The 15542-nt window shown below is 42.4% G+C and overlaps 1 protein-coding gene across 4 annotated transcripts in view; it reads left to right on the top strand.

Annotated features, from left to right (window-relative positions):
• Positions 1-15542, top strand: part of ATP6V1A (ATPase H+ transporting V1 subunit A) — a 44261-nt gene that overhangs the window by 2532 nt on the left and 26187 nt on the right. Inside the window, exon 1 of one of the 4 annotated variants that reach the window (XM_032773615.2) lies at positions 11475-11496. The exons of 2 other annotated variants lie outside the window; for them this stretch is intronic. The gene's annotated coding sequence lies outside the window, so the exon portion shown is untranslated. Of the gene's footprint in view, positions 1-11474; positions 11497-14259; positions 14439-15542 lie in introns of those variants that run through there. One more of the 4 variants, XM_032773614.2, reaches the window with a different exon arrangement.

Raw genomic sequence — 15542 nt, 5'->3', positions numbered from 1 at the left:
TTATGGCGTGCTATCCATAGTTCCCCGCGTCTCCCACCCTTGGAATTCTGGAGTGAGAATCCCAGTACTGAATGGGGCAAAAGCATCATTGTCGCGAGTGGTTTGGGTACATGCTCGTTGGTCATTCCTTCCTTGGAAAGAACAGCAGGACATCATCTTTGCGTCTTTTTACCTGGAATTGCCCTGGCCAGACACATAGCATAGGCAACACATGGAGCCGTTCAGAATTTTTTTTTTTACTTGTCACTGGATGTGACCTGGAGTGCCGCTGTAAGAGGGGTGATTATTGCGCGCTACACAAGCGCCACCTTCATTTGTCTTTCCATGACAGCAGATACGGTTTCTGCGTTCTGTACCGTCTGCTGTTTCTGTGGGTGCCCTGGCTGAGGTCGGCCAGCTGGGCGCAAAGACAAAAAATGAGAGTGATCCTGATCAATCTCTCGTTTATGTATTTAAAACATAGTTCAGTCTGCAGAATGATGGGGCAGCTGGTACTAGTGAGCACCATGTCAGAAACGCGAGGCCAGCTGCTCTTGGTCAGATCTGCAGAATGATTGAGCTGTCATTGGCCTCAGGGTGCCTGCAACAACGCCCCCGTGCTTCTCCTCCTCCCAAGCCCTCCTGGCTGCTGTGGCAGTTGTCCCCCGATTTGTGTCTGATTAATAAGAGAATGCTGGAATAGAACAGCTGACTGTTACTGAGAAATATGAGGGGAGCGGCCTCGCAGCTGCTATGATAGTCCGACGAGGACATTAAGCTGGTGGGGAGAAGGAGCCATCGATCCTGGCTGTATGATAGTCCAAGGCAGCACAGATCTTTTCTTATACACATGAAAGGGGAGGGGGTGATTGGTAGCCTCAGCCCAGTTGCTAGAAAGTACGTTACAGCGTTCTGTACATCTACCTGGGAATGAGCTGGTATCATTTCTATTTTACCAGGTGCCACCCGCAGCCTCACCTGAGGCCGAGCCAGGAGCATCACGGCTGATGATTGATGCGGTAGCAGTCATATTGTACATCTGCCAAACGGGGGAGGGAGGGGAGAGGATACTGCTCTTCACGCGCGCATTCGCACTACGTAGCATTCTATAGATATAGGTGAATTGAAGTCAAGAATGAATTTTTTTCGCTTTCTTTCAGCGGGCAGGGGGAAAGGGGGTACATGTGACGGCTACTACTCTGACCAGCCTGACAAATGTGTTTTTGACCCCTACAGGCATCTGGAGCTCAGCAAGAAGCAAACGCTTTTCGGAGACTGCTGTGGAGGGGATAGTGAGTCTCAGTACTCCTCTCCTCCTTGAGTGTCATTTATTCTTTGGTTTCATACGCTTGTACGCAGCACTGTGCTGGGACTCGTATCAAACCTGGACAGTTTTTTTCAAATGCTTGGAATCGTCTCTGTAACGGAGCTTGATAGAAAGATGTTGTCTCCCAAGAAGCAATCTAATCAGTATCTCCGTGCGGTCCAGACGTGGACCGTTTTGATTGGGACTGCATCCGCACACCGTGCTGACAGCGCTCGACCCTGGGAAACAGGAATGAAAATCAAAGTTCACGGGTTTTCCTGCTACCGGACACTGCATCCGAGTTTGGATTGCTGCAAGCGAACACAAGGTGCACGTGGGATTAATACCGCCTCGAGACCATACTCATTTGCGCACACATAACCTATCCGATATGTGAATGACCAATTTTACTACTCCTCTCGTTGGAGGATGGACAGAAACTGTTTAAAAACCTTTTATATCGATATACAAGGGCCTCGTTGTGTGGAGGGTGCGATTAATCGTTTAAACGCTGTTAAAAATTGGTAAAAAACGCGTAGTAGTAGACTCACCAGATCTCCACCTAGCCAATACGCAACTACCAGAAGAATAAACGCAGGTCGTATAAGCCAGCGTCAATGCTGAAGCCTACTAAACCGCGATAAGAGAAGACAGGGGGTGGACCCGAGCCCGACGCGGCGCTGTTAAAAGGCTCATAAGATCCCAACGATGACAAATATCCGGTAGTACAGAGTTTGCGGTTGAAGGACTACGCGGAGGAGGGGACAAAGAAAGAAGAGGATTTCTGGTTACACTAAAATCGCGTTTTAAACAATTTTAGGCACAGCGTTATCCAGTACGATTTAATAAACGCTCTATTTCCCCTATTCTCGTCTATAGGTTCTATCTTTCCTTCTGCACCCAGTCACATCAGGGGCCTTATATCGATATAAAGGTTTAAATCAGTTTTATTTAGTATGTGGATAAAGTTAAATATAAATGCGGGACCGATCCCTCTTCTAACCTCCCCTCTCGCTTCACTGCATTCTGTTCTTCCTCGAAACCCCTTCCTCTTTCTCTCTTCTTTCTTCAGTCATCATTACTCTCCTTCTGTATATCGGATAGGGTTAGTGTGGGAAAATGAGTATAGGCATAAGGCGGTATAAAGTGACCATTTGATGTATGGAAGAAATAAATAACGGATGAGTGGAAGGTAGAGAAAGCGTGAATTTATTTATTACTGTTTGACGGGTGGAGCTGATAGACGGTGAGATGAAGTATAAAAGAGTAAGTGGACAGAGGGAATACTGGATTGATTGCCGTATGGGGAAGAGAATTGTTTATAAGCATCCGTTACAAGAAGAAAATGACATTTGGAAAATGTAGGATATATAAAAGAGTAAGAAGGTGACGTGACAAGCGTAATGGAAAAGAAAGAATGAAATGAAATGGAGGGAGAGGTATGAGATAGTAAAGTAAGACAATTAGAAAGGTTTGCATTCTTGTGATATCAAATGCATGTAGGGTAAAATTGTGGGTGTTAAGGGTATGATAGTATGAATTAAATGTGAAAGAAAGGGAAAAAAATCATTATGATTTTTTATGAATATATTACCTGATTATCGTAGATGAAAGATGATGCAGCATGAAGGAAAGTATTCATAAATATCGTGGAGATGGGAATATGACTGCTATGTTAATTACGTGATGTTGATGGAGGTAGGCATGGGGGGAGGGTAAAAAAGGAAGATTAATCATTAAAATAGATGGTAAGAAGTGGTAAGTTTAAAAAATAGATGGGGTAGAAAATAGAATAAAATTATGGTAAAAGAAAAGATTAATGTGGGGACTATCAATAAAAGAAGGATATGGGTATGAAAAAACAGTTTACAAAGTCTGTTGGTATAATAGAAGCTGAGGAGATAATAATTATTAAGTAAATAAAGTTTTATTATTAAAAGAAATTTTTAATTAGAAAACAAATGGGGGGACTGAAGAACAAGGAGGTTGGGAGAGGGAAGAAAAAGGTGGGGTTGTTGACAGGAAAAATAAATGGAAAGATATACATTTGGATCTGAAAAAGACAGCGTGTATTGTTTGATAAATGGTTATAGAATTGACCATATTTAGGCAGAAGAATTTTTGATAATAAGAGGATGATAGGGAGTCATTATTTGTTTGAGATGGAGAAAAAAACAAAAAAAAAGAAAAAAAAACAAAGATAAAGGTAATACCAATTTTAGCGCTACTCCTCTCGTTGGGGAGGAGTACAGAAACTGATTTAAAAAGCCCTTTATATCGATATAAAGGGCCTCGTTGTGTGGACGGGTGCAGAGTTAAATCGGTTTAACGCTGCTAAAATTGGTTTAAACGCGTAGTGTAGACCAGGCCAGACTGTCTTATTCTTGAATAAGTGTCTCCACATGTGGACCTGATCTTGAAGAGCTCCATATGTAGACCAAGCCCTGACTTCTTCCAGAACTCTGACACCGCATCTAAGGCTCTTATTAATTTTCATTAAGTATTCTCATGCTCCTTTTGCTTGCACAGACACAGATAGGCCCGTCAGCCTGAGATCGATCTCAGATGAAATAATAGAATAGCTGATAGGGGACTCAACTAATAAAGAATTAAAGGAGGGTGATTAATGCCAATCTGCATGGATTTATCAAAAATAGATCTTGGCTAAATTGCTACACTTGATATTTTTTGATGAGAATACAAGTTTAATTGATAAAGGTAGTAGTGTTGATATAGTAGACTTGTGTAAGGCATTTGACTTGGTACGCATGACATCTTGATTAATAAACTATAACAATCCAAAATCAACATTGCACACATTAGATGGATTAAAAACTGATTAACTAATCAGTCCCAATGTGTAATTGTAAATGGAGAATCATCAAGTGGATGTGTCCCACAGCTATCGGTTCTTACCCTATGCTATATAACTTTTTCTGGTTTTTATTAGAGGAAAAATATAAAAATGAATAGTCATTAAAATTTACAAATGACCAAAGATTGGGGGAATGGTATATAATCAAGAGAACAGGTCACTGATATCATGGTGGATAAGCAGCTGAATGTTAGCTACCAGTATGACACTGGTCAAAGGGCTAATTTGATGCTTGGATATCTAAATGGGAAAACAGAGTAGGAAGGTTATATTACTTCCTTGTTTGACACTGGTGCAACCCCTGCTGGAGTAGTGTCCAGTTCTAGTGTCCACAATTCAAGAAAGATGTTGATAAATTTTAGAGGGTTCAGAGAAGGGCTGCAAGAATGTCCAAAAGACTGGAAAATGTGCTGTATAGCGAGAAGAGAGATTGAGTTTCTTCCATTTATCTTATCAAAGGGAAGATTCAGTGGATGATTTGATCACAGTTTATATGTACCTACAAGGGGAACAGGATTTTGATAATAGATGGTTCTTTAATCTAGCAGACAAAACAAATAACAAAATCCAGTGGTAGAAAGTTGAAGCTAGATGAATTCAGAGTGGAAATAAGGTGTCAGATTTTAACAGTGAGGGTAATTAACCACTGGAACAATTTACCAAGGGTTGTGGTGGATTCTCCATCATTGGACATCTTTAAAGCAAAAGTAAATGTTTTTCTAACATATGCTATAGTTCAAGTACAACTACGGGACTTGAAGCAGGAAATATACAAGGAAAATCCTATGAGCTCTGTTATACAGGAAATCAGACTAAGGCCAGAAGTCTCTGAAGAAAGTCTGTCTCTTTAGGTGGAAGGTAAAGATCCCATCTTTAAAGTAGCAAAGGGATTACACAATATCCCACCTACTGTTTTGCCTCTGTTAAAACAAGTTTGACCGTGTTGGATGTGAGCTCCTGTCGGAGGGGAAGAACAAAAATATATACATTTTTTCCTTCAACATGACTCCAAAATTTTCTTTTGACTTGAAAATATTGACTACTCAGGAAAAAAGAGTCAGCAAGTCCACATGACCCATAGGAGGGGAACAGCATCAAGAAAACCAGACAATGGACTGAGATGGAATGTCATGCCTATGTGTTTCACCCTTACTCACTGTGTATTCTGATAAGTGTGACTACTTCAGAGGGGTAGAGTAGACAGGGGAAAACAGAACAGTTCTCTTCCTTTGTGGTACAGCCATCAACTCCTAGGCCACGTCTAGACTACGCGCCGTATCGGTGCATTAAAATCGATTGCTCGGGGATCGATATATCGCGTCTAATCTAGACAGGATATATCGATCCCTGAGTGCGCTTATATCGATTCCGGAACTCCACCAACCCCAACGGAGTTCTGGAATGGACATGGCGAGCCGCGGACATCGATCCCGCGCGGTGAGGACGGGTGAGTAAATCGATTTTAGATATTCGACTTCAGCTACGTTATTCACGTAGCTGAAATTGCGTATCTAAAATCGATTTTACCCCATAGTGTAGACCAGCCCCTAATGTTGTATTCTAGGGAAATAGTGGATCCAGAACTACTTATCCTCTTTTCCTAGGGGTGATTAGTCACTATGTGTGCATTGGACTTAAAGGTGACCTACCAAGGGAAAAAAAATGGCTTTATCTTCATTATTTTTGTTTCTTCATAGTGAAAACACAAGTCCTGAAACTTTTTTCTGCTTTTTTTCATTTTCGAAAGTAGAAGGAGAAAAAAGGAACTGACATGCTGAATCAGAGCAGTGGTCTTTTAGTCCAATATCATGTCTGCCAGTGGCTCATACCAGCTGCTTCAGAAGAGTCATCCTGTAACAGAGGCAAAAAGGGTATATCCTGCCCTTAAGGGTCCTAACCCTCGGTTGTTAAAAATGTCCTGAGGTTTAAGGGTTGATATCCTTCTTAAACCTTTTTTTATTGTAACTTTGTATGATTTGTTTAAATGTCTAATACACCTCTACCTCGATATAACACTGTCCTTGGGAGCCAAAAAATCTTAGCGTGTTATAGGTGAAACCGTGTTATATTGAACTTGCTTTGATCCACCGGAGTGCGCAGCCCTGCCCACCCCCGGAGCACTGCTTTACCACGTTATATCCAAATTCATGTTATATTGAGGTAGTGGTGTACTTCTTTGATTTCTTCAGGTGCCCCCTTGGTGGTCCAGCAAGGGCACCCACTATAGGTTTCTGGGTCCCTAGCTGTTGCCTCTCTTGGGTGGAGTTAAGCATTTCTCTTTCTTCTGCCTGAGATATTTCCAGATTGCATGGTCCCTTGAGGATACTGTGAAATCTCCAGCAAAAGACAGGCTGCCTAAGCAGGCTTCTTTTGCCTTCTCTTCAGAGACCATACACAGTGTAATTGCCACAGTAGAAGTTGCCGTGCAGTTCTTTCTAAGCAAGCCTGTTTTATTCTTAAGTTAAAAGGAATACAAAGAAAACATTTTAAAACAAAGAACCCTCACACACATGCCAAAAAGCTTAGCAGTGGTCACCCCACCTGCCATGTGGACTCAGGCAGGAATAGTCTTTCGGCCCCCACTCATGTTTATCCTTTGTGTCGCTCATTTATCCAGTTTGGCTCTTGGAAGAGACCCTGAATAGGTAATCAGCCAGACAATGGATGTCTGCTCAAAGTGCAGCTTCAGAAAGATGGATTCTAGGTGGGTCATTTGCATTCTCCTCCCCCTTAGTATTTCCTAGGAAATCCACTTCACATGTATTATCCCCCAAAGGGCCTTTGAAGTTCCTGATATCTCCCAGAAGATGCATTAATCCTGCCTTCCTCCTGAAGAAGTTCTATACAATCCCACAATAGTACTCAAACATTTGTATTTTGAATGCAAATACAAAATATAAAGGCCCAAGCCTCTGTTTGCCAGAAGGTAGGAATGGGCAATGGGATGGATCATTTGATGATTGCCTGTTCTGTTCATTCCCTCTGAAGTACCTGGCACTGGCCACTGTCAGAAGACAGGGTACTGGGCTAGATGGACCTTTGGTCTGACCCAGTACAACTGTTCTTACATTCAATAAACCCCAACAGTATGAAACTTAGTAAGGTTTGTCTAGGATGTTGTTGTCTTCTCTCACAATCAGAGGGGTAGCCGTGTTAGTCTGAATCTGTAAAAGCAGCAAAGAATCCTGTGGCACCTTATAGACTAACAGACGTTTCGGAGCATGAGTTTTCGTGGGTGAATACCCACTTCGTCAGATGCATGTAGTTTTCCACTATGAGCATCTGACGAAGTGGGTATTCACCCACGAAAGCTCATGCTCCAAAACGTCTGTTAGTCTATAAGGTGCCACAGGATTCTTTGCTGCTTTCTCTCACAATGACCTTCCAAAAACCCTTTATTTTATTTTTTTTTAAAGCTGTATGTTTAAATGTCTAACTCTTGCCTGAGTTCTAAACTCTCAGCCTAGTAATATCTTTTGGCAATGAGTTCCACAATTTGAATTTGCCACTTTCAATTTCTTTGAATGTCCCTCTGCTCTTGTATTATGAGACATAGTTAGTAGAAGTTCCCAATTTACTTTACCTATACCATTTATTGTATCACATCCTTTCTTATACCTTCTCTTTAAGATATGTAGTCCCAATCTTGCAAATATTTTCATGAAAAGAGATTTAAAAGTTGCTAATTACTCTTGTCGCCCGTTTCTGAAACCCCTGTAATTTTGTTGTGCCCTTTGAGCTATGGTGACTGGAACTGGTACAGTATTCCAGGTGAGGGTATTCTATTGATTATATAGTGGCATTATAATTTCTTTAGTCTCTACCCTGTCTGTGATGAAACCCAGTATGTTTGTTCTTTTGACTGCTGCTGCACACTGAGCTGTGTACAGTAATGCCCTGGTCTTTTCCCTGAGTTAATACAGTTAATTTAAAACACTGTAAGACGTCTGAGTAGTTCAGATCGTCCACATTGGAGGGAACTACTTTGCATTTGTAAAGATTTAATTTCATCTGCTATCATGTTGCCTATTGACCTACCTGTTTAAGTCTCTCTAAAATTGCTATTTTTTCTCTGGTTTCAACTAATTGAAATAGTTTTGTCATGTTTAGCATCACTGTTTGCCCCTTTTTGAGATAATTAATATCTGTAACAGTGGTCCTAGTGCAGAATTTTTTTTTTCCCCTGACCATTTATACTTTGCATTGTCTTCACTGCCTTGAAACTCTACGGATGTCTGCAGATCTCTTAGAGTTATGAAATCTCAAGTTGTAAGGAAGTGAAATTTAGCAGAGGAAGCTGTTTTTAAAAACAGTTTTTTATACATTTATTAAATGCAAATTACTGACAAATGGTTGGAAGGCATGCTCTCTACAATTCAACGCAATTGCACCTTTAATTAGGGTTGAGACCGCTCCCAGGCAACTTTTCTGAGTCAGCCAAGAAGTTCTCAGACAAAAGGATAACAAGACTTCACATTCTTGATATTTTTGAAGAAAAAACAAGCAGGAAGGGAAAAAATCTTTGCCTCCTTCAGATTAAAAATAGAATTATTTTTACCCTCCAGTGCGGCATCTAGTGCAGAGGTGAGCAAACTACAGCCCGCGGGCCACATGCTTCTGGCCCACAAGGCTAGCCCTGGCCCCTCTCCTGCTGTTCCCCCTCCCCCGCAGCCTCTGCTCGTGCCACCGCCAGCGTAATGCTCTGGGCAATGGGGCTGCAAGCTTCTGGGACAGAGCAGCTGTAGAGCCCGGCCTGACCCAATGCTCTGTGCTACTCGGTGGCAGTGGTGTGGCTGTAGCACCGCCAGCCACTGGTGCTCCAGGCAGTGTGGTAAGGGGGCAGGGAGCAGGGAGGTTGGATAGAGGGAAGGGGAGTTCAGGGTGGTGGTCAGGGGACCGGGGGAGTGGATGGGGGTCAGGGCAGTCAGAGGGCAGGGAACAGGGGGGTTGAATGGGGGCAGGAGTGCTGGGGGGGGGCAGTCAGGAATGAGAGGAGGGGTTGGATGGGGCAATGGAGGGCAGTCAGGGCAGGGGTCCCTGGGGCAGTCAAGGGACAGAGAGAAAGGGTGGTTGGGTGGGGCAGGTATCCTGGCGGGTGGGGAAGTCAGGAATGAGAGGAGGGGTTGGATGGGGCAATGGAGGGCAGTCAGGGCAGGGGTCCCTGGGGCAGTCAAGGGACAGAGAGAAAGGGTGGTTGGGTGGGGCAGGTATCCTGGCGGGTGGGGAAGTCAGGAATGAGAGGAGGGGATTGGATGGGCTCGTGGGGGGAAGTTAGGGGTAGGCGTTCCCCAGGGCAGTCAAGGAACAGGAAGCCAGAGGTGGGGAGTGGATGAGGCAGGAGTTCTGGGGGGGCCATCAGGGAACATGGGGGTTGGATCGGGCAGGAGTCTGGGCAAGGAGGAGCGGATAGGGTGTGGGCATTGGGCCACAACCCCCTTCCTTAACTGTCTCTTCATACAATTTCCGAAACCCGATGTGGCCCTCGGGCCAAAAAGTTTGCCAACTCCTGTTCCAGTGATTGGTTCTCAGAGCCTCTGCAACATGAAATCTGTCTGGTTTTGAAATGAAGTAATTGGCAACTGAGAAGGACTTCCAAAGTCTCATTGTGCATGTGAAAAACTCACAATGCACTGGGCAGCTGAGCTGAAACTTGCTCACAGTCTCTTTCAGTGCAAAATTCTGCATATTTGAGGCAGGGGGTGTTGCATTGAGACTGGGCTTCTGCTTTCAAACATTACACTACCATAAACCATGCTCATGTGACAACTTCCCTTAAAGCCACATCATCTACTGAGAGGCCTTAAATATGGGGCTTGTCAACATTTCTGTGCCCTAAATAGGAATAGTACTTATGAAAGCAAGTTTCTGTGAAATATAAAAACTTTCCCTCTTCCTCCAGTGTTGAGAACCCAAACACAATACAGTGTCAGTAGGGTTGCCAATTTTGGTTGGGCGTGTTCCTGGAGGTTTGATCACATGACATCTTTAATTCAAAGATTGATCTCCAGGACTGTCCTGGAGGGTTGGGAACCCCAGCTGTCCATGAATGAGAAGGAAAGTAAAACACTTCTCTGGTGAAATGCAAAAAGTAGCCAGCAGCAAATGACTTGGGAGAAGGGGCGCACTTCTTGTATTGTCAGTTGCGGGACCTAAAAGTGTCTGTCTTCTAGATCCTTAACACTTAGTTACACTACATCACAATTAAGATGTCATTTTTAAAAATACACCACCGCTTTGGAAGCACACACAATTATTAACACCATTTTAGGAATTCTCCAAGTGCTGCTGACTGGTATTTTTTTTTTTTTAAGGCACTGTAATCTGACTGAGCTTATTTCTACAACTCAGTTAAGTTAGCTAGTTTTCCTCCCCCTTTCTCCCTCCACCTTGAAAATTCAGCCATAACTTAATATCCCCTTTCTCCTCTTACAACATTACCTCACAAATTCAACCAAATTCAAAATTCATCATAACCTCTCCTAGAAGAACCCATGAATTGTCCTATTGTACTTACCTATAGTATTAGACCAGTTTCTCATAAATACCTCTTTATACAAAATTAATTCACATACCACTTTCAAACCTTCCTTTTCTTAAACTGAAGATTTGGTAACATTCATCTTTCTTTACAAAGGAATCTTTAGCATCACAGTATCTTAAATATTCTTGCATGTAATGTTAAATGAACAGGAAATTCTTTCCTTTAGAAGAGATCTAATCACTGCACACTGAATTGTTTAAGAACTTGAGCACAAATATCATTAGCAAGTTTAGTTTTCCTTTCATTGCTGCATCTATTAGTCCAGGAAATATATTTTCCAGTGGAGAGGCTTGTGCCAGGTGCAGGTATATTTAATGAATTAATGTATGTGAAATCTTGGTCCTTGCTAAAGTGCTAACGGCAAAATCTCTTTCCAACGGTCTTGTACAACCTTTAGCTCTTACAAAATAGTAATATAGGCCAGAATTGTGTGCTTCTAGCATAAGACTATGGTTTATTCTCATTTTTTATGGGTTGGCAAGTAGAATATGGCATCTCAGCAACAAGATATGTTAAATTTTAACATAACTTTGCACACAATTAACTTTAACTGGATTGTAAGGAAGGGCAGAGTTTAGCCTGAAATGTTGAAATGAGTAAGGTTGATGAAAACCTTTCTCTTTTGGAGGAACAGACTGGCTGTTGCACAAGGCATATGACTGTAAAGCCATTCATCCCCCACATGTGATACAGAACCCTGAACTTGGTTTTTTCTATCTTTTGCAACAGCTGCCCTCCCTCTGAGAAGAGGCTGTCATCAGTTGTTAGACGACACAAGCCCAAACTTGGGTTTTGGTAGCTAAAAAACCCTTATCCTTCCTCTCTTAGAAGTTTTTCTTGCAACTTAATTCTCCATAACTACCAGTAATTTGTTAATTATTTTTGGATCCTAAATGCTTTATATTTAAAATTGTTGCATTTAATTTAATTTTTTTTAACGTTCATTCTCATTTCAGTATTTCACTGAAATATCAAATTCTCTGATTCTCTAGAACAAAGCAAACGTGACTTGAATACAGATTTAGCTCCCTGTTGTTTTAACTTAGATCCATGTAGATGTTGGTAAGCCTTGGTAAAATCTCTAGAATTTCTAGCCATTTTAGCTGTTTGTTTTGTTGCCACGCTGGCCACTCCACAGTTATTTGGTACTAAAGCATTTAGGGTTTGTCTTCACAAGAAAACTTCAGCATGTCTGAACATGACTGTCAAGATTGAAGTTAGACTACATAATGCTGATTATGTCTGACCCTGGTTAGTGTAGATGAGGACAGACTGTCTTCTGTGTCAAGTCAGCTAAATTGTGACTAAACCCTGAGGTTAGCTGGTATGATACTGGAGATTGGTCAGTTTTTTCAGTCATGATCAAACGCAGTACAGTTTTCTGCTGAAGTCAAGCTCGTGGGTTACTGCTGAAATCTACCAACTTTGAATAGGAATCTGAGTCTTTGAACATAGATGTAGGCTCTAAGCCAGTAAAGAACTAAGAGCCACTTTGAAGCAAAGTTTCAGTATCTCTGTTACTGTGGAAATGGGCCATATAAACATCTAAATAGGACCAAGGTGTCTGTTTTTTCTGTTGGTAACTTTCAAAACAATGGCCAACTGATAAAGCTAGAAAAATCTTTAGTCAGAGTTTAGATGGCAAGACGCCTGGGGCAATTATTGTGTGATGTGCCTCCATGGGAAAGCTAAGGCATAGTGTCTACAACAGTGACTTTCTATCTTCCAATATTCTTATCATGATAATTATATCTCTGGGCTAGTAAACTTCTTAAAAACTTGCAAAATAAGCATTAATCCCCCTTGGTGCCTGCAATTCTAGAACATGTCAATCCCGTGCAGAATGCAGGTGGGGTTACTGTAAGCCTTCATTAGCTCACATCTCAAATGGTTTGTACAGAGTTCTGGGGGCTCTGCTTCCATTCCCCAAGGAGAATGACCCTTTATTTTAGCTAGGAAGCAGAAATGTTGTCGGTTTAACTTGTATTTGCTTACAGTGATTCAGCTATTATGTCCCCCTCCCTTCCCCCCTGTTCCACCCTCCTTTAAAGTTTTTCTCTATTGGAAAAGGAAGTATTAACTGGCCAAGTGACGGGAAACTAATTGCAGTGATGACTGTATAGTGTTTGTTACTAATTACAGGGCCCTGACCACACACCCTGAGGTTTCCAGACAGTTGGATTTGCACAGTATGCTACGCTCCACTCTCCTAATGGGCTAAATGAGCATAGGGGGAGACATTTTATAGGGGCGCTCTGTTTACAACAGGATCCGTAGGCCTGTGTGAACAAAACACTCTCAGCTGAGTCTGGCTGATGGGTTGGGAGCTACAGTAACTCAGTACGAGGTGAGAACCTCTTCAGCCTGAAGAAACTTCTCTGGAAAACTTTTGTTCTTAGTTCAGCAAATGTGTGCTGTGGTGCCAATTCAGTAAGGGTTCCTGGACAGTGATCCTGTAAGCTTGTCTCCTGGTGGGAATCAAAACTGATCAGACAGTTTCACTGCATTTGAAACAAACCTCTGCCTTCTCAGTTTGGTGAAATGACCATGGTAGGTTGAATCCCAGCATGTAACTTACTGAGGCAAAACCACTGGGCCAGCAGGATTCTTCATGTCAGTCCCATGCTATGTACACAATGGAGTGGCAGCATCTGTACTGTTGTCCTAATGAGAGGGGCTAGTAACTGTGTGCTTATTTTGTTGTTTTTGAGGCAACTATTTTAAGATGGAGGACACTTCTTCAAAGACCTACTGGCTCCTTGGGACAGGGCTCACGTCCTCCCATTTTTTGTGCAGTGCAGAGCATGCTTTTGTCATGTAACTATTTTCCACAGCAATTTCTAGCAGTTCTTACTCCAAGAAGAGCATTGGTCTCCATAGCTAATACCCTTCTTCTGCTCGCTAAGCAAGAGAAGGCTTTTCATTTTAACAGCACTAAATCACCATATGGACTTATTCCTTATCTTACCATGAGTTCATTCCCTATTTTAAGCACTTAAGTAATAAGTAGTATTGCAGTTTCTCTCCCGTTTCTTCACTGTATCAGCTGTGTTCCATTCATAGGCTGCTGATTGTTGAGCATTAAGAAACAGTCATTCTTTAAAACTGCATTAGAATTAGTGTCTCATGTTCAGCTAATTACTGTTGTGCTGCTTGACGTGCAAGCATAGCTATGTAAAACTACCAAGAAATAGCTGGATAGAACTTTGCACTGAAACTGATGTATGAAATCTGAAAGTGAATTCACGGATTGTATAGACTGACTTAAACAAATAGTAGAAAGTGTTGTAAAATTCTGCATCCTTTAAGGGTTTTCTTTAAGGATGTTAATTTCCAAAGCTGAATTTACCGCTTTTCCCCTAGAGACCATTGCAGGAGGAACTTGCTATGAATGGTGATGTTCCTTTTACCTCCTGACAGTTAATACAGTAAAGCTGTATGTAGGAACAAGAGCTCAGATGGGCCTCCGGCAGCTTGACTTGCTATTGCAGCATTCTCAGTGCTATTGGGGAGAGACTGATGAGTCATCAAGTCAGGTGACTGTGTCTTTGCTGTGTGTCTGGAATTTCTTCCCCCTCTGCAGCAGGCTTTTTGCATCCCTCTGTGCAGGAGGTTTGAGGGGGCTTTTGGGGAGGACAGTCATTTGCTACTAAATGCTGCTACTTTAGTGCTGAAATCTGGGGTTGCTTCATCTGGCCTGTGGATTTTTTGCCTGTCCTTTTCCCTTACAAAGAAAGGTAAGAAATCCTTTGATATTTATGGTATGATAAATCTAGAGTAATTTGTTTCCTGCTACAAAAAGGCACTTTATGATTATCTCACTAGGGGCTTAATTTCTAAAACAGATTTTTGTCCCAGGATATGGGGCTCAAAGTTTGAAGGGCATTGAACGTCTCTCCATCAGTGATTACATATCAAATTTAAAAGGCAAAAGATAGTCATCATGACAGAGAATATTGGGTGCTTTCTTACACTGGCAGCAGAAAACCATTCGCTTCTTGGGGGACAGCTCTGTAGCCAAGTGACTTTACTGTGGGGAATCTAGGTTGAAAACTGTTGGATTTGGGGCTTTTCTGTCTGTTACTTATGGATCTGTTACTTTTTAGTCTGTTACATTCTGTGTTACTGCTCTGCTCACACTTCAGGTAACCAAGGAAGAGTGAATTGTGTGTAGTGTTTAACCCCAAGGGCTGGGGAAGTCCTCTTAAGGGACTAAAAGAATTTAGTAAAATCCTTGCGTGTCCAGCTCTGTTAACATAGTAAGATGGTCTTGGCCGATGAAAGTCAGTAGTGTGGTGGTGGTTAAAGGCTAAACACAATCAGTATCTGCGCTTGTAGTGCAATGCTGGCTGGCAGATAGCAGCCTCCCATAGCACACTGATATGAGTTCCACCAGTGTGGGGGGCACAGTCCAGAATATAGTGGCACAGTCCTTGCCCCCTAAGGAGATGACTGTACAGTCTGAGATGAAAACCTACAGAACCAACCTGAGCACCAGCTACTAGGCAGCTCAGTGGCAGGGATTCAGAACAATGGTTTCTGAATAGTGTTCAGTATTTCAAGAATTGTAGCCCCTTGAGAGAGGTGTCCATGCTTCTGGGCCTCGTAGCTTGGTGCACCAGGATGTGGAGGCGGTTCTGACCACATAGGAGAAGGATCCGAAGGGAGTGCTTAGACATCAGGTAACATTTGACATGGAGAGAGTGGTGGGTGAGGAAGATGACTTTGGTAGCCTTCTGGACAAAGTACAGGGAAGCAAAGGAGGAGTGGAGATTGTCTGTCTGGATGAAAGATGGACAAGATCTAGGTAGGGTGTGTTTGCTGCAGGTCTAAATGCGTGT

Source organism: Chelonoidis abingdonii, chromosome 1, assembly GCF_003597395.2.
Source record: "Chelonoidis abingdonii isolate Lonesome George chromosome 1, CheloAbing_2.0, whole genome shotgun sequence".
In the NCBI taxonomy this organism is placed as follows: Eukaryota; Metazoa; Chordata; order Testudines; family Testudinidae; genus Chelonoidis; species Chelonoidis abingdonii.
This window is presented reverse-complemented; position numbering and strand designations above follow the sequence as displayed.